Genomic DNA, 24,016 nt, shown 5'->3' with positions numbered 1-24,016 from the left:
CTATATTCCTACCTTTATGGCAAGGGTTAGAATTGGATATCTCAAGAAGAATACATAAGTTAAGGTTCATGGAGACTCGATGATTGTCATCCAATAGGTATATAATCTCCAGGAGAAATTAAAGCAGGTCCAATTCCCCACCCTGTAAAGAATAGGCTTGTAGATCTCTAGTTTTCAATCCATTAAATTCATACATATCAAGTGGCATCTCAATACTAAAGTAGATGAGAAAGCTAATAAGGGTGTTTCCCTTGAACAAGGGATTTTGGTTCAAAATGACATAAGTGGGGAATTTAAACCATATCATGAAGACCCAAGGCATAATTTGGAGCATAGGTGGTGAGGAAATATTTAGTAGAAATATTGGTATAATAATATGGAGTTTTGTCCAACAACCCTTTTTCCAACCACAAACAAGTAACATGAACCTATATTCAAACTTCTCAACACTTTCGTAGCCATGTCACACCATAGGAATAAAATGATGCATGTCCACCTAGCTTGTGCAAGTGATCTCATGCAAAATTAAAGAAAGATGGTTGTCCAATACTACATTCATTAATTGTGAAAGCTTACACAAGACGAAGTCTTCTGGTTTCAATGGATGTCAAGCATGCTTGAGGTACCAATTGGTTATGGCATCAAGAATATTTAGTAGAGAACTTAACTTAGAGATGGAATGTTAGAACTTAGTTAGTACTAGGAAGTTAATTTCATTGAAGAGGGAAAGAAAACTTATGCACTAGAGGAGCTCAAAGAGTGAGGGTATAAGGAATGACCTCCCAACATTAGGTTGATCACAATTTGGAATAAGTTCAACATCAACTTCACAAGCAAGGAGATTTAGGTGGTCAACTTCAACATGGAATGTTTGCTCAACTCGAAGAATGAAGAGTTTTCTTATCAAATGGATTAGCACGTGGTGACACTAGAACAAATTCTGCATTTGTTGTCTGAGTAGGGGAAATATGAGCCATTAAGGAAGAGCTTCATTGACCACTGCTAGAATAAAAAAAGGTGGTCTTTCTCAGACCAAAATTTATAGGTTACAGGTCAAGAATGATACTACGGAGCTCCATTTATCCATACTAGACCTGGAAATCCGATGTTGCGCAAATGAAAAGGGACTAGAAGGAAATATGAGAGTGGAGTCGTTGGCTTATTAGAAAGTGGTTGGTGAGTAACAATGGCAAAAGGATGAGGCGGTGGAGGAAGTTTAGGCACCTTTCTAGCCAAGGCAGAAGGAAGAGGAATGTGCAAAACCCAACCCACAATCTGGATTTGGCTATGAAGCATGGTTTAAATTTTGTGTTGACTTACGCATTGAAAATATATAAAAATCTTAGGAGTATTTTGCAGGGCATATAGGAATTGTGAGCTTAGTAGTTTACAATGTTATCAATGTAGGAAGAAAGTAAAACTTTTTTGGATTGTTTTGAACACAACAGTTGATGATCATGTGGAAAATGTAAAAAGATCTAGCCAATGGACCTTTCTAGATAATGACTGTAACAACCCTGGAGAAAATTCCATGTAATAAAAGTTAAAAGAAATAACCACGGTTGATGGGACACTTAATCCAAGCTAAATGTTAGGAAAGACATCCTAGGGGGTGTTCATTTGGTTGTTTCTAGTTAAGGAAATTGGAAAAGGCAATGGCTAAGGCTTTGGAAAGGCAAAATGGCATTTTTAGCACATTTATTTATGAAAATAATGAAAATTAGTAGAAAAGAGAGGTGAAAGGTCACAGGTTGCAAGTGAGGAGTAAAATGAAGGAAAATATTGGAAAAATGAAGAAAATAGAGGCCTCATCCATGCTTTTGAGGATCAGTTGGTAACCTTTTGTCAGACGAGTTTTGGAGCTCTCTCATTATTCTCTCTCTCTCTCTCTCTCTCTTGGACACTTAGAGTTTTCTTGGAGCACTTTGGCATTAAAGCAAGAAAGGCAAAGAAGGTAAGAGGAAGCAAAGATCAAGTAGGGAAAGGCAGGATCAAGCACCTACATCAAGCTTCATTGTAGGTATCAAATTGAGTGTATATTTTCCTTGCTAAATTTGGCATGCATGGGATTGCATGTGTTTCTTTTATACCATGGCATGGGTTTTTCCAGGTGTGACATTATTTTCAGCCTAGCCTTGCCATTTCCTAATAGATTTGATGATATGGGTTCTCTCATATGGTTTATATGGTATGGTCGGATTGGATTCAAAGCTGAGTGGGGTGGATCTTCAAATTGACAAACACATGGTCTAAGTGGTCCCTAAACCGAACTGTGACTCATGAGGCCACTGGCCTAGTAACCCATGAACATGACTATGGGTTACGGCAAATCAAGATTGTGTGCCTCGGTGGGCCTAGGAATCCTTGTCGGTGAATGATGGGATATACGGTAAAGCCATCAGGTGGATTTTCTCTCCGTTGGGCCTAGTGGTCTCGGGATGGGATGCACGGTAAACCCTAGAGGATATGTCTCGGTGTAGGGCCTAGAGATCCCTGGATCAGACTATGGATGCACGGTAAATCCTAAGAGACTAGGAGGCACTCAAATTATTCATGGTGTAGACGAATAACTCCGATGGCATCCATGTTGATTAGTGTTTTTGGTGTGTTCTATGAGTTCCACATTCATGTTTGGAATATGGAACGAGTGTGATTGATTGAAGGGAGACTTGACTCGGCCAATCTATGGTCGAGTGGACGTGGTAGTCCCATCTCCAGTTGGTTCATTGCATTAATGAGAAATTCATTACCTTGACTTTCATGTGTAAATGTATTGATGAATATGTGGATTTTGATGGCTGACATGTTTATGATATTTTGTTTCTATTATGCTAGTTATATGCATATTTTATGACAACAGCTATGTATCTCTCTCAACATGTTTTTACTTGTATATGAATGGATAATGTGTCTATGACCTAATAGAGGATAATGCAGCAATTGACACAAGGGAACAATTGTTCATAGAGATTCTCAAATAAGTATGAGATCCCTACACTTAATTCTGTTGTTTACACCTGTAGGTTACGTGTTGATGATGTGTTTAACAAAATGGTTGTCATGGCTAGTAAGGGTTTGGTTATGCTCTTGTTCAGTTTATTGCTTTTGCATCATTGTTTCCCTGTATTTTTATTGATTCTAAGCTATCACTCTATTCTGGGTAGTTGCTTGGGCTCTAGGCCTGAAAAAGTGGATTTCATCATGTGGTCGTTGGCACAGAACTGGCAATTTGGGTATTTTGTCACTAGTAGGCAAGCCTGTGAGAGCAACTTTAGGTTGTTGGTCGCTCCCTTGCCCATAGCATGAGAGAGATGACGTCCTAAGAGATCTAGAACAACAGTGAGACCCAAGGACAGATTGTTTAAGTGGCTGACTTGTCTACTAAGGGTTTTTTTGATGATGTTGGATGACTCTTTGTGATGTTTCCGTTGATTCCATTTCCTTAAAGTTACCTAGGAGGTCAAATCGGAGTGGGCCGCCTCAATAACAACTCTTCAAGTAGACTTTAATACCATATTTGTGAGAAACAATGTATTGGATACAAGATGAATAACTACTATAACTACACACAACTAGATCAAATATTGCAACAATAATATTTTTACATGATTAAAACCCTCTAAATGGGAAATTATCCATGGCCCAAACCACAATAGCCACTTGAGGAAATTTTGTTAATTCAAGAGAATTTTTTTACGTAAATTATTTTCTCACAATCAGTCATCAACAATTAACCTCAATGATCTTTGGATAAAGATCATGGACCAATCAAGTGTCAAGCCATAGATCAATAACTATTAGTATCGAGGAGAATATGAGCCATTGGAACACTTTATGTCTAGAACATATGCAACTAAAGCATATTAGAGAAATACACTAAAGATCTCAAGGAGTAGGCCGCCCCAAGAAGCTTTTACTTTGTCTGTAGTCAATATGGGACAACTCAACTTTTGCTTAATCATTCGTTCATTATTGTTAAAAAAATACTTTTACATTAAAAACGCATTAACCCAAATTAATATTAACTAAATCCTAAGTGTTTAAATATCTTACCAATTTATCCAAACACTTTCTGTGAAATATATAGTATAATTAACCAACATTCACATTTCTTCACATTTCTAAATATTATTGAAACAAATTAGACACATAACATCCTAATCCTCCATCTATTATGTTAAAACTCTAAACTTAATAATCAATAACTACACAAAAATCCTCTATAGAAAAATGGAGAAAAACACTCAATGTACTAAAGGATTTATGGTCGAACAATTTGATAAAATATAGCAAGCATATGTGAATTCACAAGCCATCACCCTGGCATTAACAATAAACCACTGTTAAAAGGTGATGTTTGTATTAATGAAAAACAACCACTGGTCAGCTCTACGAAAGAGAGTTTGAACCAGGAGAGTCTGGCTCTGCAGAATGCTCTACATTGTCCATGTACATCACACATTATATAACAATCATGGATTTAGGGAAGTTAGAATCATAACCTAAGAAATAGAAACTAATTCCTATCCTGAGGTACCGTGAACCAATTCACTATTCTCTGATATTCTCCATTATCTCTAACACTCCCCCTTAATGGAGAAGGGGTTCACAAATATGCCTAACATCTCCCTAAACATTTCAAACTTAATTTTCGCAAGAGGCTTAGTGAAAATGTCTGCAACATTATCAAATGTATTACAATATACCATATGGATTTCTTTTGATTTTACTTTCTCCCTGACAAAGTGGAATTGTGTATCAATGTGTTTAGTGTTCTTGTGAAACACTGGATTATTAGCAAGATGTTTGATTGAACTCTGATTATTGTGTCTGATTGTTGTTGCACCTTTCTATTCTTCCCCAACATCCTGGAGAAGTCTCCGCAACCAAACTGCCTCACATGTTGTTGCACACATAGCTTGATACTCTGCTTCCACTGAAGACAAGGAAACTGTGTTTTGTTTCTTACTGTTCCATGTAATCACCCGAGATCCAATGCTGAATGCATAGCCTGTAATGGATTTGCAGTCATTTACATTTCCAGCCCAGTCAGAATCTGTAAATCCTGTTAATCTAACATTAGAGGAATCAGTATAAATAATACCATAGTCTATAGTACCTTGTAGATACTTCAAAACACATTTCGCTGCATTCCAATGACTCTCAAGTGGCTTGGACATGTATTGACTTAGCACATTGACTGCATACGCCAAATATGGTCTAGTAGTGGTCAGGTAGATTAGGCTCCCAACCAGCTGTCTATAAAGTGTCACACCTGCCTCTTTAGTGCCATCCTCACTCTGAAGTTTAATGTTTTGTTGTAATGGTACTGTTGTAGCCTTGCATTAATCCATCCTGAATCTTTCCAGTAGACCTTTGACATACTTGCCCTGGGATAGAAAAGTTTGTCTTGAATCTCTCCAGATCTCAAGACCCAAACAGTGTCTTAATTCACCAAGGTCTTTCATTTCGAACACTTGTGACATTTGTTGCTTGATTTCTTTGATTAGAACAATAGCATCACCTATAATAATTAAATCATCTACATACAAAGAAATCAACACTATGTGCCCCTTTTCATCTTTCATGATATATAGATTAGGGAAGATTTTACTTTTGTTGTAGCCAAGTTGTAGAAAAAATTAATCAATCTTTTCATACTAGGAACTGGGTGCTTGCTTTAGTCCATAAATAGCTTTCTCTAATCTACAGACTAATTGTTCTTTCCATTTTTGGACAAACCCCTCGAGTTGCTCTAAATAAACCTCCTCTTTCAATTCTCCATTTAAAAATGCAGACTTTACATCTAGTTGGTGAACCATCCAATCTTTCTTAGCAGCTAAAGCAATTAACATTCTGATGGTATTTAGTTTAGCTATAGGGGCAAAGGTTTCTTCATAGTCAATGCCCTATTTTTGTGAATACTCCTTTGCTACCAATCTATCTTTTAATTTATCTATGGTTCCATTTGCATTTACCTTTGGTTTATACAACCATTTACAACCTATGGTTTGTTTCCCTTTAGGAAGTTCAACCAGCTCCCAAGTGGTGTTCCTAATTCTAGATTAATATTCCTGTTCCATAGTTGTTTTCCGTTCACTACATTCATTTGCTTCCTTATAACTAAAAGGTTCAACAACATTCATCATACTAGTTATAAAAGCATTTTCCCTGTATCTAGCAGGCAATTGAGTCTGCCTACTTGATCTTCTGAGCGTTGGTGTAGCTTCTGACCTCTTCTAAGTTTCCTTTGCTGGAATCAGCTTGACTGCAGCATCTGAATTCTCTTATTCTTCCTTTGTCTATTGATCCTGATTGTTTCCTATTTGTTCACTTTCTTCCACCAAGAAAGGAATATCCCATTCCTCATTGCGCTTATAAGATTCTTCATGATCCTACTCATGGAATATGACATATCTACTAATAAAAATCTTGTGAGTAGAGGGATTAAATAATCTATAAGCTTTATATTGTGAACAATACCCTATAAAGGTACATCAGATGGCTTTTGAATCTAGTTTTCTTTTGTCTTCCTTTGGGATATGGGCAATTGCTTTAGACCCAAACACCCTTAAATGTTTTACTGCAAGTTTAAATCCATATAATGCTTCATAGGGAGTTTTAAACTCAAGACTCTTTGTAGGACTCCTATTTTTCAAATAAACTGCAGTATTCAATGCTTCAGCCCAAAAACCATTCGAAAGATCCTTAACTTTTAACATGCTCCTAGCACATTCCACCAATGTTTTGTTCTTTCTTTCCGTTACTCCATTCTACTGAGGAGTATGGGGTACTATGAATTGTTGTAATATCCCATGGTCTTTACAATACTTGATATGCTCATCCTTCCTGTATTCTCCCCCTTGATCAGAGTGGAGAATTTTTATATCCTTCCCTGTTTGCTTTTCAATCATGTTTCTGAACTGCTTAAAGTATTCAAATGTGTGGTTTCTCTTACTCAAAAAATATACCCAAGAAAACTTTGTGTAGTCATCAATAAACAGTAAAAAATACAGTGAACCTCCTAATGACTTTCTTTGCGTGGGTCCACAAAGATCTGTGTGCACTAATTCAAGTATGTCTCTTTGTTTCTTCTTTACTCGAACAGGGAATTCCTCTCTATGCATCTTTCCTAATGTACAAGCATCACAATCATTATGCACTTGTTTTAACTTAGGAAGATCTCTTTCCATTTCCTTTTTCTAAAGTAACAGAAAATCATTGTAGTTGATATGACCAAATATCTAATGCCACAACTCTTCTGTAGTCAAACTCGTTGTTGTCAAAGCTCGAACTGGTGCTAGTCTTACATCCAATTTGTACAGACCTCCTGTTTGAATTCCTGTAGCAATAATCTTCATGCCATCTAATAGATCTTTAATATAACTGTTAGATTTAAAAAATTCAACTTTGAGATCTTTATCTGTAATCATGGATACATGAATCAAGTTCTTTGTTACACTGGGCACATACACGACATTATGAATTTGTCTTACAGTACCATTAGGTAAAATGACAGAAATTTTTCCACACCCTTTGATCTGATGACTTCTATCATCACTTAGGTAGATTTGTGCTCCGTCGTTGATTTATTTAAAATATTTGAACCATTGCTTGTTCCCTGTCATATGTGTTGATGCTCCCGAATCTACATACCATATGTTTGCATCAACATTCTCATCAAAGTCTGCCATGAACAATCTAAATTTTTGCTCATGATTGTCAATTGCGAGATGACTTGCATGTCGTTTCTGCTTCTGTTGTTGTTCACGATATTTCTTCTTCCTGCACTCCCTAGCGATATGACCAAGTTTTCCACAGTAAAAGTTGTTTCTATTCAGATGCATACCTTGAGTTTGATTTGGTCTTTTCTGTGAGTTTCCTTCATTTTGTTGTTGCGGATTTCCTTTTCCTTTGAAAAAGTTATTTTTCGCCATCAACGCAAGATCGACACTCTAGGCTTCAGAGTCAATCTTCTTTCTTCTTCTTGCATTAATATTCCTGTTAGTTCTTCAAACTTTGGAATTTTCTCTCTCGCATTTATCCCAGTGATAAACATTTGGTAGTCATCGGTCACACCATTCATGGTAATGGTTACTAGATTTGTATCTGCAACTATACCACCAATGTCTTCCAATTTTTTCTTCAGATCTTTGATCCTCGCTATGAAGGAAGCCACTGTTTCATTTTCCTCCATCTTCATGGATAAGATCTTGCTCCTTAGGAACAGAAGACGATTTGTATTCCCGATCTCATATAAATCCTTCAAAATTCCTCAGATTTTGCTTGTTGATTTACATTCTCTGATATTTGGTATGATGCAGTCTTTCACTGACATCTTCAGCAACATCTTTGCTTTACCTTCTCGCTTCTCCCAATCTGGGATCGATGTTGATCCAGCTACTTGCTTCTGCTCATCCCCATTTGCAATCGTCCAAGCGCTTTGCACTTCTAGCAGAGTCTGCATCTTGAATTTCCAATCCGCGTAATTGGAGCCATCGAACTTGTTATGCTCATTCAAGTATGCTTCGATCATTTGATTATTCATCTTGATGATTTAAAAAAAAAAAATTGATAGGTTAAAAAAAATATATGTTAGATCTACCCTAGATCTATGTCAAAGACATAAATCATTGATCTTCGCAAGACCGATTTCTGGTATTTTCAACAACCTCTAGTATTGGTTGATCCCTTGTAGTCTGCGTGCCCTCTCCATGTGATCTCCGGTAAAGTCTCCACCATACTGTGCGCTTTCCATGGCAGTCTTGTGAGGAACCACATATAGGGTCGTCGCAACCTTCTCTCGACATACCTCGACCTCCACCCAACCTTCTCTCGGCAGCCACTGCCAAGACGCAACCCCCTCCCCCCCTTTTTTTTTTGCACAGTCAACGCGATTTAGCACCACAGATTCACGACGGTCGGTGTGATTGTACAACACAGTTTCACGATAGTACACACAAATCTCACAGTGGGATCAATGCGATTTTTCCTCCAAACCACGTAACGACTTTGTCTCAAGCATGCCTAGCAAATCCTTCACTCAACATACAGGTTCCTCAACCCTGCAGCTCTGATACCATGTTAAAAAGCGAGCTTTGTATTAATAAAAAACAACCACTAGTCAGCTCTATGAAGGAGAGTCTGAACCAAGAAAGTCTGGCTCTGCAGAACGCTCTACATTGTCCATATACATCACATATTATATAGCAATCATGGATTTAGGGAAGTTAGAACCATAACCTAAGAAATCGAAACTAATTCCTATCCTGAGGTATCGTGAACCAATTCGCTATTCTAGGATATTCTCCATTATCTCTAACAACTACAACATGACATTAAACACATTGATGGATGGTAATAAAGGCTTTCAATGTTGGCCAGTAGCCATTATAGTATGCCATGGATGGCCATCGTCAAGGGCCATGCCGTATGCAATGGAACAATTGGTGAGGTTGACCACTAAGATGATCATTTTAAAGAAAGAATTAATTATGTTTAGTGTAGAAGTTTGTATGTATAAATGGGTCATACGAATAACTTAAAAAAGTGTATAAATTTAAATTTTTTAATAAATTTATTCTCGTTTGTCAAAATAAAATTTTGATTTAATTTATTATTTTTTTACCATTTGAATTTTTAAAATAAAATAAAACATTTAAAAACAAAATTTTGTAATCAAAATTTTTATTAATCAATTAAACCTATAATCTTAGTAGAAAATTTACTAAATTTAACTCAAAACATTAGTGAAAAAAAAATCAAATTATTTATATTTTTAGTTTAAGCTCCAAATTATATGACAGGTAAAAATCTCAATCACGGTGAATAGAACTCTATTCTGAAACTTGATAATCATCAAAACTACCACCAAATTCATGTCGTAAAAACCTAAGCGTTTTGAATGCCCCTTATCTCACGGCATAGCTTGCGGCCCCGCTAGTGAGCGTGAGTGAAAGTAGATGGCCAATATTAAAATGAGTTTAAATAAAATACGTTTAAAGCAAAGAGTTTACAAACACCATTCCCAGAAAGTCCAGATAAAATTACAGTCACTCAAAATATATTCTATTAATTGTTGAATGAGGAAATTACACACATATTTATACAATCAATAGTCTCAAGATAGGAATGCTATCTTAGACGTACAGTAGTGTGGTTGAGAGATTCTCTCAACCACACACTAAACTAGGAGAAACTATATTCTAGCTTATTCCTATTATGTAGGAACAAACTCCTCAATTAGGAAATTACAACCATAGACAAGTAGGAATTAATTATTTCCAACTCCCCCCCTTAATGACTACTTGTCATGATAGTCAAATCCACCATCATCACACGAATTGCATGTACAAAACCTCCAAAAACACAGTTTTCCGTCTGCGGACAGATCCACAATCTGCAAATTTGACGTTTCCAATACAACCGAAGAATTGATCTAATCAAAATTGATCCGATCCGCCTCTCCCGGATAGATCTGCAACTTCTCCGATCCTGCACCCCTTGCAGACCGTCAAACGAAGTTGAGGCTTCCCGCAGATCCCCTCGAAGGTGAATTGGCGCGATCCTTAACTAAAAAAAAACTCGCACCTATTGGCGCGACTAATGGCCTAACATACGCACTAGTTGGCCTTCCTGGCATTGCTGTTAGCGCGAAAAACGCCAATCCCCTTCTACTCAGACAAAATCATCTGAGTCTGAGCCAGGTGTTACTGCAGTCCACCTGCTCCTACGAGCATAAAGCTCCTGTGTACACACAGCCACAAAGGCACCTCAAGCCACATAGGCAATTCAGCCACAAAGGCAATCTGCCACCACCGGGCAAGTCCGATTTACCACCACCGGGAAAATCCGCCAACTTCAATATACCACCACCGGGCAAGTCCGATTTACCACCACCGGGAAAATCCGCCAACTTCAATATGCCACCACCGGGCAAATCCTGTAGCCACTAGGACTCTATAGATGGTTTCTGGTTCACCACCAACAGTCACATTACAGTGACAAAAGATGGTTTCAGGCTGACCACAAACCATTACAAAGTGGTTTTAAGATCACCACGAACTTTCAAATGCCTTTACAAGGTTTACATTCAACATTTGGAGTTTCTGGTACATACAATGATTATTACAATAATATGCTAGGGAGTCTATTCCACAAACCACACTAAAACAAAAAATCTACTTTGTTGTCCACCATAACTGTTGTTGCTGCTCCTTTATCCCAAGTTCACATCTTGGGCATCTTTGTCAAATAAATTCTTGGAACTTCCATGAACCTGTCATTCATTAGAGTCGTGAATTCTAACAAAAATAACTTCATATTGAGGTTCGGAATCTCAATATGTATATCAATTTAAATTCCAAAAAATACTTCACCAAAAAACATTTACCCAAGTATGATCCACATACTGATCCACAGTTTTCAGGCCACACATCGGGCACCAAGCTGCCACCGGTGAAAAACGAGAGCCAATGCACCCCGTCCAACACACAAATCACTGTGCGGCTGCAACCTCTGTCAGTCTTCTCCTCTGGCCTCCATTGACCCGAACGACCTGAGCATTAACCCATTCTCCTTCCTCGCTTGCCAAGAACGCAACTAGCGGAGCCACATCTTCCACCTTCCCCAACCGCTCAAACGGACTGGATTTGATCCCGACCTCGATCGCCGCCTCGCTCTTGCCGGCAAAGAACATATCAGTGGCAACAGGGCCTGGCGCCACACAATTTGCAGTAATCTGGGTGCCCCTCAATTCCTGCGCCAGGATTCTCGTCATCACTTCCCCCGCTGCCTTGCTGGCCGCGTAGGCGCCGAACCCTGGTCCCTCTAGTCCCACAATAGAGCTGCTAATGTTGATGATGCGACCGCCGCCCCCGCGGACGACCCTGTTGGCGGCTTCTCTGCTACACAGAAACGCCCCCTTGCAGTTGATGTTGAATGTTCGGTCCCAATCTTCATCGGAGGTCTGTGCAAGTGATAGATACTTGGGATCCAGGAATCCCGCGCTGTTTACCACAATGTGGAGCGGCCCAAACGTTTGCTCGACCATGTCGAATAGCTGGGCCACTTGCGAGGGCTCGGCGACATCGGCTTTGCAAGCAATGGCCCTCACACCATCCGAGGAATTATTATTGATTATGGAAGCGACTTCCTCTGCGGAGTGTTGAGTGGAGGAGTAATGGACGACCACTCTGGCTCCCTTCTCTGCCAAATGGAGGGCGATCTCCCTGCCGAGACCCCCAGAGGCACCTATAACAATGGCCGCCTTGCCTCCCAGAGGCATCTGCGTTCTCTTCTCCTCGGCACAACTATTTTACTGTTCCAGCCACGAATTGCGCTGAGCCAGCCACGAAAGAATACAATCGGTATGGTAGATGTGTTTACACGGCATCTTTATGGAAAAGAGTACCTAAACGCTCCCCTTGCAGCCCTCTCAAAGCTCCATCAGCAGCAAACCCACTGGTAATAACAACTCGAATGCCAGCTTCAGCAACATGACAAGGAGGACCCCTGGAGGACCACAGTAGCATCCTCATATGGAGCTTTCCTTGTACTAACTGAATCATTTTCATTGAAAAATTGGAATTACCCGGAGCTCCAGCAAAGAAGTTACAGTATGATTCAGTTGTCTTCTGAACTCTGGGTCTTTGAACTCATTGTCAGTTACAAGAAGTTGGGAAGAAGCAACATCCAGCTGGCTAAATAAACTGTCGTACAGAACCATCAGGCCATTCTGGCCAATAGCAGCACATGGCTTTCTATCAAGTTCAACTTGTGGTTTCTGGAGATCTACAAAACTGCTATTAATCAGTCTTTGGTAGCGAAGCCTCTGCTGACCAATCCCTACTGCACCTGAGGTCACAAGTATAACCTCAAGGCCGACTGACATCAGTTCTTTAACCTGCTCACATAAGGAACCAAGGCGACCCAAGGCAAGCCCACCATTAGCTCTAGCGACGACTGCAGTGCCAACCTTGATTATAACTCGCTTCACATTCTTGACAAAAGCACGAGAAGGATCCATGGCTACCTGCGCCTCCGACGGCGGCTGCGATTACCATAGGCCAGAACCAAGAAAAAGATAGATGAGAATATGGGTCACTTCATTTTTAATTTGGCCGACTGCGTCCATACGTAACAGGCGTCCAGATCTGACACAGCTTCAGATCACTGGCAGCTCCCTCTAGCGATTCTGATACAGAGGACTCCTCACTCTTTTCTCCAGCGATTCCACGACTAACAGAGGCTCCAATCGGCCCCGGCAGCCATCAGCATCTCCATGGACAGATTTCCTCCGCGCGGATCTCACACCTTCCACGGCAGTCCGCAGGTCAATTCTCCACCATGGGCTTCACAGATCCACACTCCACGCTGCTGCCGATCTCCGTGCAGCCTCAATCGGTTGGATCTTCACCACGGGCCACGAGCTGGTTACTTGTCTGTCCTCAGTTTTCTACGCAACGATCCGCCAGGATAATACGCCACATACCTTGGGCCTCCCTCTTTTGGCAGCACCACAATCTTTGGTTTTTCCCTCTCGTGCGCAGCCTCAGTCAATTCCTCTGAAGTTCGATGCTACCACAGCCACCGAACTCCTTGGTAATCCCAGCGCTGCACACATCCACGACTTTTCTCAAATTGTGCTGGCCTATATCTTATTTCAGCTGCGCGATCTCACACAACCCTCCTCCTTGCAGCCTCCTTCACTCAGATGGCATAGCTCCACTTCAAGGGGCGATCTCAACATCACCAGGCAATCTGAACTGATGTTGTTCTGCTTAGCGGGCCTCAAGCAATCATACAGCAGCCTACACCGAACAGAATCTGGCCTCCTCTATTTTGCCGACCCTTGCAGGCTTGAATCCTGCCGACCATGCCAATCCCTCAGCCGGACAGCGATCCACACAATCCCTTAGCAGGTGACTCTTACATGCTACCTCGATGGCAGTCCTCACCAACATAAACATGCAACCGATTTCTCCCACGATCTCGGCCTCCTCACAACAGAGGACTCCTTGGCGTACACAACAGTCTTCTCAGCGCTTCTGCGCGCGGCAGTCACATGGAAATCTACACCAGATCCGACCTCTCTCAGCCCACTATGCATAGTGATCATCACACAGGGTCACCACACAGCTATCGCAGCACAATTTTTGTCGAGCAACTCCGCCCTCGTGGTGATCCGAGCCTCTGCACCTCCTGGTGATCTGGCCTCTGCACCTCCTCTAGGCATCCAACTACTTCCACGCGGCTTCACGAATTGGCACACATCTCCTCCCACTGGCAGACACACTGCGGATTGCGCAGTCAATCCGACCTCTCGGCCTCTGCTGTCGATCTGCTGGGCAGTCCAAACATCGACCTGAAGCCACGAGCAACAAGTCCCTCTGCCCGTCCTCGCTGCCACAGCCTTACGGTTCTCTCAAACAGATATATAGATGGACAAACAAACATATACTACACTCTTTACTTTCCCTCAGCCCAGGAGGGGCAAGCCCAGGAGGGGCCAGGCCCTCACAGGCTCTGATACCAAGATAAAATTACAGTCACTCAAAATATATTCTATTAATTTTTGAATGAGGAAATTACACACATATTTATACAATCAATAGTCTCAAGATAGGAATGCTATCTTAGACGTACAGTAGTGTGGTTGAGAGATTCTCTCAACCACACACTAAACTAGGAGAAACTATATTCTAGCTTATTCCTATTATGTAGGAACAAACTCCTCAATTAGGAGATTACAACCATAGAGAAGTAGGAATTAATTATTTCCAACTAGTCCCATTTTGAACTAGTGACGCCTCCTCACATATTGTCGCATATTTTATAATTTGATGTTCAAATGGGTGAATTATTGGCCACACATATATTCGTGCAAGTTTCCTGATATTCCTCTCGCATGTCAGGGAGACCAAACGCTCCTTTGACGACCAGAAAAGGTTGCGCTCCATTCGGGAGATGACCCTGACCTCACCGGTGAATGGTTCCTGCGGCCCTTTCGCTTGCCAGCCAAGTAAATAAACCATAAACTAAGAGTTCGGTGAATTGTTCGGTTGAGTAGTATATTTTTTATACATAATTTTTATTATGTGGTTCCGGATGGAGATCTCTAAATTCCGTGTTGCAGTTATTAATTATCGAAATTGTAAAAGTTTCACTAGATTTTAAATCTGTAAATTTGTTAATCGATAAAAGAAATAACGCGAAACATTAGACAACTGGAGATTTTTAGGTCAAGTTTTCATCGAATATTTATTTATATATGTAGAAATATTATAACAATTTATATATGTAGAAATATTATAACAATTGAACTGGTTTTTCAATTCTTCTTCAAATTTAATAATAATTATTATAAATTTAATAAGATACTCCCAAACCGTACAAAAAGGTGGCATGGGCCACCAACGGAGGCAGATGCACCTTTTCTAATCAGGGAAACAAACCATCCCACGCGGCCCAGGGATCAAAATTGAACACGTTAGAGCCCTTCAAAGGGTCTCTGGCACGTCAGAGAAGTAGGGAGAAAATTATACCAGTCAAAAAAAATTTAAAATTTGATTTTTGTCATTTAAAAGAAATTGGAATAATATCTTAAATTTTTTATGAAGTGCTGTCAAATTGTCAACCTTTTTTTTAAATTTCATTTTTTTTGAAATTAGAATTTTAGGAATGTTGAATTTGTAAATTTCTTTTTATGTTAAAACTTAAATCCCATTTCAGAAACTCCCATTTCAAAAACAACAGTTTCCTTTTGAGTAGTTTTTTCTAATTGTGCATATGATGGAAGTTCTTATATATAGATATATATAGTGTTATTTATATTATGATTAATATTATATCTAAACCATTAACGCCTAGTGGCGTTAGTTCTTATAGATATATATAGTGTTATATTATGATTAATATTATATCTAAACCATTAACGCCTAATGGCGTTTTTCAACCACATTTACCAATGTAGTTGTGCATGTGATTGATATATGCATATCAACATATATTAACCACATTTCTTAATATGGTTGTGCTAGTTATATGCATATCAAGCATGTTGATTTTAGCTTAAATGTCCCACATATCAGTACATTATCTTCAAGTGCAATTCTTCATTTCAAAATGAATGTTCGTCTTGCAATATTTTATTATACTTTATTAATTTCAGTCGTATTTTATTATACTTTATTAATTTCAGCTGTTTATGAAGTATTGAGAAGCGAAAAAATCAAAAATCAAATCTGATGGCATGATGAAAGAATATGAAATCAAATCTGATGGCATGATGAAAGAATATGAAATTAGATCGGGATGGAAAACGAAAAGAGAAATCAATTTAAGACATCATCACAATTCAAATTATCAAATAGTGAGAGTTCCTTCTTTCTGATTTCTACACAAATTCTTATATAATGTTAGTCATTAAGTTATTATCTGTGTTGCAAGTTGCTCTTATTAAGTATAATTTTGATTCTCATTATTTCGAAATTTTATAATTTTTTAAAATTTAAGTCAGGTAAATTGTCTTAAAATATGTTAAAATTTTAGAAAATATGTTAAAATTTTAGAAATAAAAGTTTTATAATGGGACTATTCAGTGGAATATTTTAATATTTTAAATATGAAATGTTTTTTAATGAAATTTCTATAAAATTAAGGATAAAATAGTTATAGATATTTATTGTCTTCATCACTTAATTCAGTTGAAACAAAATTATAAAAGAATATTTGAAATTATCTTTAATGGTATGGGAGAAATTAAGTTATACTTACTTAGAAATAACACATACAATATTATGTTGGAGATTTGGTTTTTTGGTTGTTGAAGTATGTTGAGATATTTTCTCAATAGTAAAAAAAATTTGATCTCGTATGCCCTATATATCTATCATGTATTTTTGTTTCCAAGTGTAAAATAAAAATTGTTTTATGCGTAATCTATGTATCATGACTACTCTTCCAATTTCTTTCTTTGTATCAGAGACAACTCTAGCTTAACTCTCTTTAGGGAGGGCCAAGAAGATGTGAGAGTTGTGATAGTTGATTTCCTGTAAATATGTATGAATGTATGTGTGTGAAAATAGTATGTTTTGTGTGTTGTTATCTTTGTAAGAGTGAACTTGCAGTGTGGATTTGGGAACCACGCGAGGTGCTTATTTGTTTAGAACCATTACGAGCCACCGATTGCATTTGTTGTTGTTGAAATTTTGTGTGGAACCAAGATGGGATAGAGCAAATGGGTCTCTCTCTTTGGAATTTTGGTCGTCAACATATGTAGCTCCAACACTGGACATGGTCGAGAAGATTAAGCCTATGAGTTTTATTGTAATCCCTATGACATGCAAGTTATAACAGATCCGTGGAAGGTGACAAAAAATGTGCGGTAATGGCTAGGAAACCCCCCTCGTTTGTCATATATTCCCTTTGGAATCATTATAGCCATAAACTCAAAGCAAATCCTTCAGCTAGCCTTAGGAATTAAGAGCAGTCATTAGAATTTCTTATGGGTCATCCAACTGCCTCCAGTCATTTTTTCTTACACCTGCATTCAAGGGTCTACTATGGTCATGAAAATTGTGGAAGCCAACCATTGGAGATACACAGTCTGGGATGCTAGAAATAATCCAAACAAAGACTAAGAGATCATCCAATTATTCAAATTTGCTACACCAAAATTGGTTACTTACTGCTACGACTAGACTTAATTTGGGATCTCGGAGAGGCTGAGGAGAAAATTTGGGATGAAGTCATCGTGGGACAGGGTCAAATTGAATGTGGGAGGAAAGCATTGTTGCATTCACTTTTGAAAATAAGATTTTAGCGGTCATTGTGAACAGTGAAGGGAATAGTGTCATCACGATGTCATCATGTAGAACTGATTTAGATGATATATAAAATTGTGACACATATTGTGGCAAATTATCGAGCACTAGTTGTTGAAGGTAGCTATGGATTCCCTTTGTGCATTAAGTTTGTTTGTTGTCACTCGCCAGATTTTTTGAGATTTATTTGGAGTCTGTATAACAACATATTGATTTTGGTCAATCCAATATGTGAGTGAGATTTTATTAGAACTACCCACTCTAACAATTACCTCATGAAAATGAAAAACTTCAAAATGAAACATCTATATACTAGCATTTGCACCAAATGTTGCAAAGGAAACGCCGTAAGGCATAAATTGAGGAACAATCAGGACATGGAATGGGCAAATCTAAATGAAATGTAGAGATGTAGTAGAAATGAAATTGATTTAGGGTGCCTTGCACTATTTTTTATTAATTATTGAATTAATATTGCATATAAATTGTTGTTCATGACTATGAAGCTACCAAGTTGCTCAATGGGAAAGCTATAGCCAAAGGAGAGGAGAGGTAGGAAGAACACTATAAATTGTACATGTGAGTTAATTTGAATTTACTTTAAAATCATAGTAATTTAGTTACAATTTGAATTTATTTATTTCTAAAATCACCTATTATTCATAAAAATTAATTAATGGTTGTGAAAGACATGAGCATCCTATTGATTGGTTGTATATCACTGAGAAAATAACTTGTAATCAGATATGCCAATCAAGAACAAAGAACTGGATGAAGGTTGAACACTTTCTCTGAGTGTGGACAACCGAAGAAGAACCTCGTGAGTAAGCCCCAACTGAATCATGGAATTCGAAAAGGATGAATAAAAAATAGCTGCCAGTTTTCCTCTTCTACCAAATCCCCCATTCTTATTATAGATGTCTCCGCAACTCCAATTTCTGACAGGACTTTGCGATTCCTTGAACTTACAACGAGTCTCGAGTTGGAGTGGTGGGTTAGCAGCAACAAACCAAATTTCTTCCATCAACTGGGAACCATCTCTCCAAACTTCATCCAGAAATAAAGCAAACCTCTGAGTTTGCAATCTCTGACTAAATCACATCTTTGCATATTCATCACCATCATTTCTATCTAATTCTATCTTTGTAAGCGTGGCTATTTGCATACACAGTTCATTTCTAAGATTGTAGAAGATGGATTATTGGAAACAATGAGCCAAAGCAATAAGTCATCTCTGAAGAGATTTCTCACCTTTGGACTGTGGAAGACTGATATGTTTGCTGAGGGTTCTTGTGGAAGAGTATTGAAATTACTTACGATTATATGAATCTTTTGGTAGATCTGATGAGAAGACAAGGGTTTCTAGTATTTTTGGTTTCTTCATAAAGGGTGTCGTTGGGTTTCAATTTGCAAGATTATTTTCCCTGGAAAAATGCTCGTAGCATGGATCTGTAGTTGTTCTCCATATTACTCAATCATCACGATGATTTTCCTCTGAAATACTCTTTGGTGAATTTGAATTTTCAGTGTTAGATTTTGCTGGTGATAAATCTAACAACAATGATGGTTATGGATGTTTGATTTGTCATTTCTGAAATCTAATCATCTTTGCCAAAATCTGAGGAACGAGCTTTTTTCAAGGTCCTTCCACCATGAATCCTTCATCAGAGAATGAATTATATAGAGGCATAATAATTGAAATCGATTCCTGATTCCGTGATCTGAAATTGTTTGAAGCAGATTGTCCATTGAAACACCCATCTCCATCTTTTTCTATTGAATATCTCCAGCTCTTGTTTCCCAAGAAGTCTGAGCATTATATTGACCTCATAGCTCACTGTTTTAATATCACAAGTGGCTACTCATAGTGTACATTTCCCCTCAAAAAATAGAAAGGAAGCAATGTACAACTTTGTGTTGTCATGCCTTAGTAGCAAACTCAGAAGCACCATTACTTGAGAAGACCGAGCTTTTCTTTGGGTATCTGTGATATTTATGTTCATATTAGGAGGCTATACCTGTTTCTTCTCTTCAAGTTGTGATCCTAGGTCTGAAGCTTCACCAATAGCACTAATAGCTAAAGACCTTGACACAGGACAGAAACCTTGTGTGACAAATCCTTGACGATTTGTTGATGCTGTAAGAGTAACACTGGTTGCATGACATTGACTTATGTGTGACTGTAAAAATGATAGCAATGAGCATCTTATTGATTGGTTGTATATTGGATATTCATCACCCTCATTTCTACCTAATTCAATCTTTGTAAGCGTGGCTATTTGCATACACAGTTCGTTTCTAAGATTGTGAAAGATGGATTATTGGAAACAGTGAGCCAAAGCAATAAGTCATCTTTGAAGAGATTTCTCACCTTTGGACTGTTGAAGACTGATATGTTTGCTGAGGATTCTTGTGGAAGAGTATTGAAATTACTTACGGTTATACGAATATTTTGGTAGATTTGATGATAAGACAAGGGTTTCTGGTGTTTTTGGTTTCTTCATAGAGGGTGTCGTTGGGTTTCAATTTGCAAGGTTATTTTCCTTGGAAAAATGCTGGTAGCACGGACTGTTGAACATATATATATCGACCTCTCGCAGAGGGACGCTCCATCAAGAATATGTGAGCATTACAAGCATCCTCAGTGTGGACTAATAAAATGGAACCCATGATATCATGAAGCTCCCTTAACCATTCAAAATGTTCAGCGTTGCCTGAGAGATGTGAACATTAATATAAGAACAGGAAAAATGGGCATTTTTCTATTAATGGCAGATCTGAAAATTATGCTCTTACCCATTGGATACTGAGAATCAAAATGTTCAACATTGATACAGAGATGCGACTTTAATATAAGATTAGATGAAATGAACATTTATATATTGATTTCAGATTTCATGTATCTTATTGATATGTAACAAAACTATGCTTATACCCATGAGATACAGAGAATCCATAATCAACCTAAACTCAATGAAATAAAACAATCCATAAGAGAAACACCAAGCCATGAAAATTTACAAAAATAAGATCAAATATCTAATGAACGCATACCATACGTGTGACAAGATAAAAATGTAAATTACATTTTTCTAAATATCAAGAGATTTGCATTTCAAAGTAATTTCAAAATAATGGTTGAGAAGCTCATTTTACAGTCGAGTCAAAATAATGATTGTGTTGGGTAAGAGATTGTGTTAAGAAGCTCATTTTATAGTGGAATATGAAAATTATTTGGGATTTCATCACTTTTTAAAACCGGTCTACATTTATCTAATTCTAAATCTATTATGAGCATACAATTTTACAACTCATAAATTTGATCCTCTGCAACCTAACCCTAATAAATCCAAATTGATTAGATTTATCTAATTCTAAATCTATTATGAGCATGCAACTTTACAACTCACAAATTTGATCTTCTGGACCCTAACCCTAATAAATCTAGATTGATTATATTTGACGTTAAGATAAACTTACGGATCTTTTAATACAAATCTTTGAAGTGAGTAGTAACAGCGAACTTACCCAGAAAATAGGCTTTTCACGTCTCATTATATCGATTGGGGTCCAGCAAGATTCATCGAGGCAGTCCCTGAATTTGCCATCATCATTAAGTGGCGAGGCTGCAGTTATGGATGATGTGTAAATTACATGCCTCACAGACGTTGCTTGACTGCAAGTCCTCAAAATATCAAGAATACCATTCACCTCAGCTTCGATAACATTCATCTGTGTCTGAAGAAAAAGTACATTAAAAGGGAAAATTTATATCCAAAAAAGGGGTCAAAATCCAGTAATAAATTCGTTGTTTCCGGAAGTTGTGCATTCGGGTGGTTATTAAAAAATACCTGTGCTTCAATGGCAAAATCCATTATAGTTTCCAAATGACAAATGTACTCACAACCCTCAACGGCAGCATGGAAGCTTCCCTCTTGGCAGAGGTCGGCTTTGAAGAGTCTGAGCCTCTCTTTTTCTCCTGGCAGGCACAGAATACGGCGAGTTTTGCTATCGTTTCCTGCAGCATGTGAAAGATGGTTGACGGTTCATATGGACCGTCGCGCCTGGCATTGCTCAATTCAAATCAACTGTTAATGATTACCCGATCATCTAACAACCAAATCAAATGGCACATATTTTGACACGACAACAATTTGGAGAGTTCATTTCAGAGGGAAATGCCTTACGGCGTAAATATGTAAAGAAATAAATATGCTAGGCAATAAATATGTAAAGTAAAACTGAAAATAGAGCCGCGTGACGAGACACATCAAAAGGATGGATGGGAGGCTGAATTTTTATAAACAATTCATACTCCAATTTTTATAAACAATTCATACTCCAATTTTTATTCTGTGTAAATATAGACACAGTGTGAAACAATTATCTACAATTATTTTCTCTAAATATCCTAATGGCACAGGAAAAAAATATCACCTAGAAATTCCAAACTTATTATAGATTGATTAGTGGAACATTTGAAATAAGAAACTACACCTTGTTATCAATATATCAAAATATGATTTCAAATCTCATGCCTCTCCTATCAGTTTTCATCACATGCATAGAATCAAAGGATCCATGAATTGTGTAAGAACAAATCTAAATGCCATAGTTTAACTAGCTGAGGAATTGTCTGGATTGTTATGGAAATTTAGGTTATATTTAGAAAATATGTGGTAAAGATTTTTGTAAATCCAAGTTATAGTTGTTAAATTTCAAAATTTTAAGTGTCCTAGACGTTTTTGATGGTGCTGAATCTATTTCTACTGATGGTGCTGAATCTATTTCTACTATCAAAAATAAAATTCAAACACTGCATCTACAAGATTTTTTGAAATTATTTTGCCCAGATTCCTACCACTTTTGGCCATCCAAACAATTCCTCCGTATCCAATTCAAATGGACAAAGGCAAAGCAAGGCTATTTAAACAAAAGGATCAACAATTCTCAGAACAATGTAATAAAATCAGTTTTTCTTCAAAGAATGTAATAAAGTCAGTTTTTCTTCAAAGCAATTTACATGCTTTTTCTTTAATTGCAGATTATCAGGAGGACAATCTTATTTTCTCTATATTATAAACGTTGTGACTGGTTTTTATATGTTCAACAGAACTGATAAATTATATATCTTTCATACACACAACTATGAACCTTTATAAGAGTTCTTATACCATATTATTATTTTGACATATCTCAGCTGGTACTACGGCCATATATACAACATAAACATGTTTTTAAGGTGGTAGGGTACTAATAACTGGGCAAAAATTATTGCATCTCGGGTTTTTTATACTTGTTTCAGTGGCTCAACATCAAAGATATTCAGGTATTTGGGGATTTAAAAAGTTGCATTGATGGGATAAAAAGGCTCAATTTCTTTCGGCCTCCAGTGATGTCATATGGGATGAAACTGTGTTAGTTAAAGGTTGTTGCGAGATTCTCACAAATCTTATATTCTCAGGATAAAGAGTGAATATTTTATGACCATAGAAACCCAACCTATGTAAGTAGGTGATATAAGTTTGAGAATATAGATACTTTGGAGATGAGTTGTTAGTCTAGTATGATGCTAGAGCCACATAAAAGATTTGATCATGGACATATTTGTGATCCAGTGAATTAGTTTCCCTAATAAATCAAATGTCTTTTCTTCAATTCACTTACAACTTCATTCGTTGTTTGTATTTCATTCGGTTGTTGTTTTTCAATTCACTTATAACTTCATTCATTGCCTGTTTTTCATTGTGTTGGATTTTTATTCCCAGCATGGCCAACTCCGCCAATTTCCACACTGTGCTCATATTGACCTATTTTACCACTTATTCATCCCAAAAGATTTCAATATTTACTAACAAAATCATTTATCTCCCCAAGAGATAAAATTCAAAATCCAAAACACCATTACATTTCTAGTTCTCCAATATCTTCATACCCACAAATATGAATACGAGAGGATATGACTATTTTTCCACAGCTCAGAGACATTTGTATCCACCAGGTCTCTCCCAGATATTATAGATACTCTAATTCATGGCTTGCATTCAATGGAATGTCGAGTCTTGTTTTTGAGTCGGTCACTTCTATAAAACATTTGGTCCTGTTCAATAACAAGTTTTTTAGTTAAAACGAGTGGACATATAGTGATTTAGAAATTGTTTTTTCCTATCAAACACAAGGTTGGACATAAT

The 24,016-nt window shown here is 37.7% G+C and overlaps 1 pseudogene; it reads right to left on the bottom strand.

Moving 5' to 3' along the window:
- Positions 1 to 11,497: 11,497 nt before the first annotated feature.
- On the bottom strand, positions 11,498 to 12,298 carry LOC149227819 (short-chain type dehydrogenase/reductase pseudogene; annotated as a pseudogene).
- Between the last annotated feature and the right edge of the window lie 11,718 nt (positions 12,299 to 24,016).

This window comes from Pinus tabuliformis, chromosome J (assembly GCF_031772625.1).
Source record: "Pinus tabuliformis cultivar Carrire ecotype Pingquan chromosome J, CPIR1, whole genome shotgun sequence".
Lineage (NCBI taxonomy): Eukaryota > Viridiplantae > Streptophyta > Pinopsida > Pinales > Pinaceae > Pinus > Pinus tabuliformis.
Note: the sequence above shows the minus strand (reverse complement) of the source record. Positions and strands in the feature narration are given on the sequence as shown.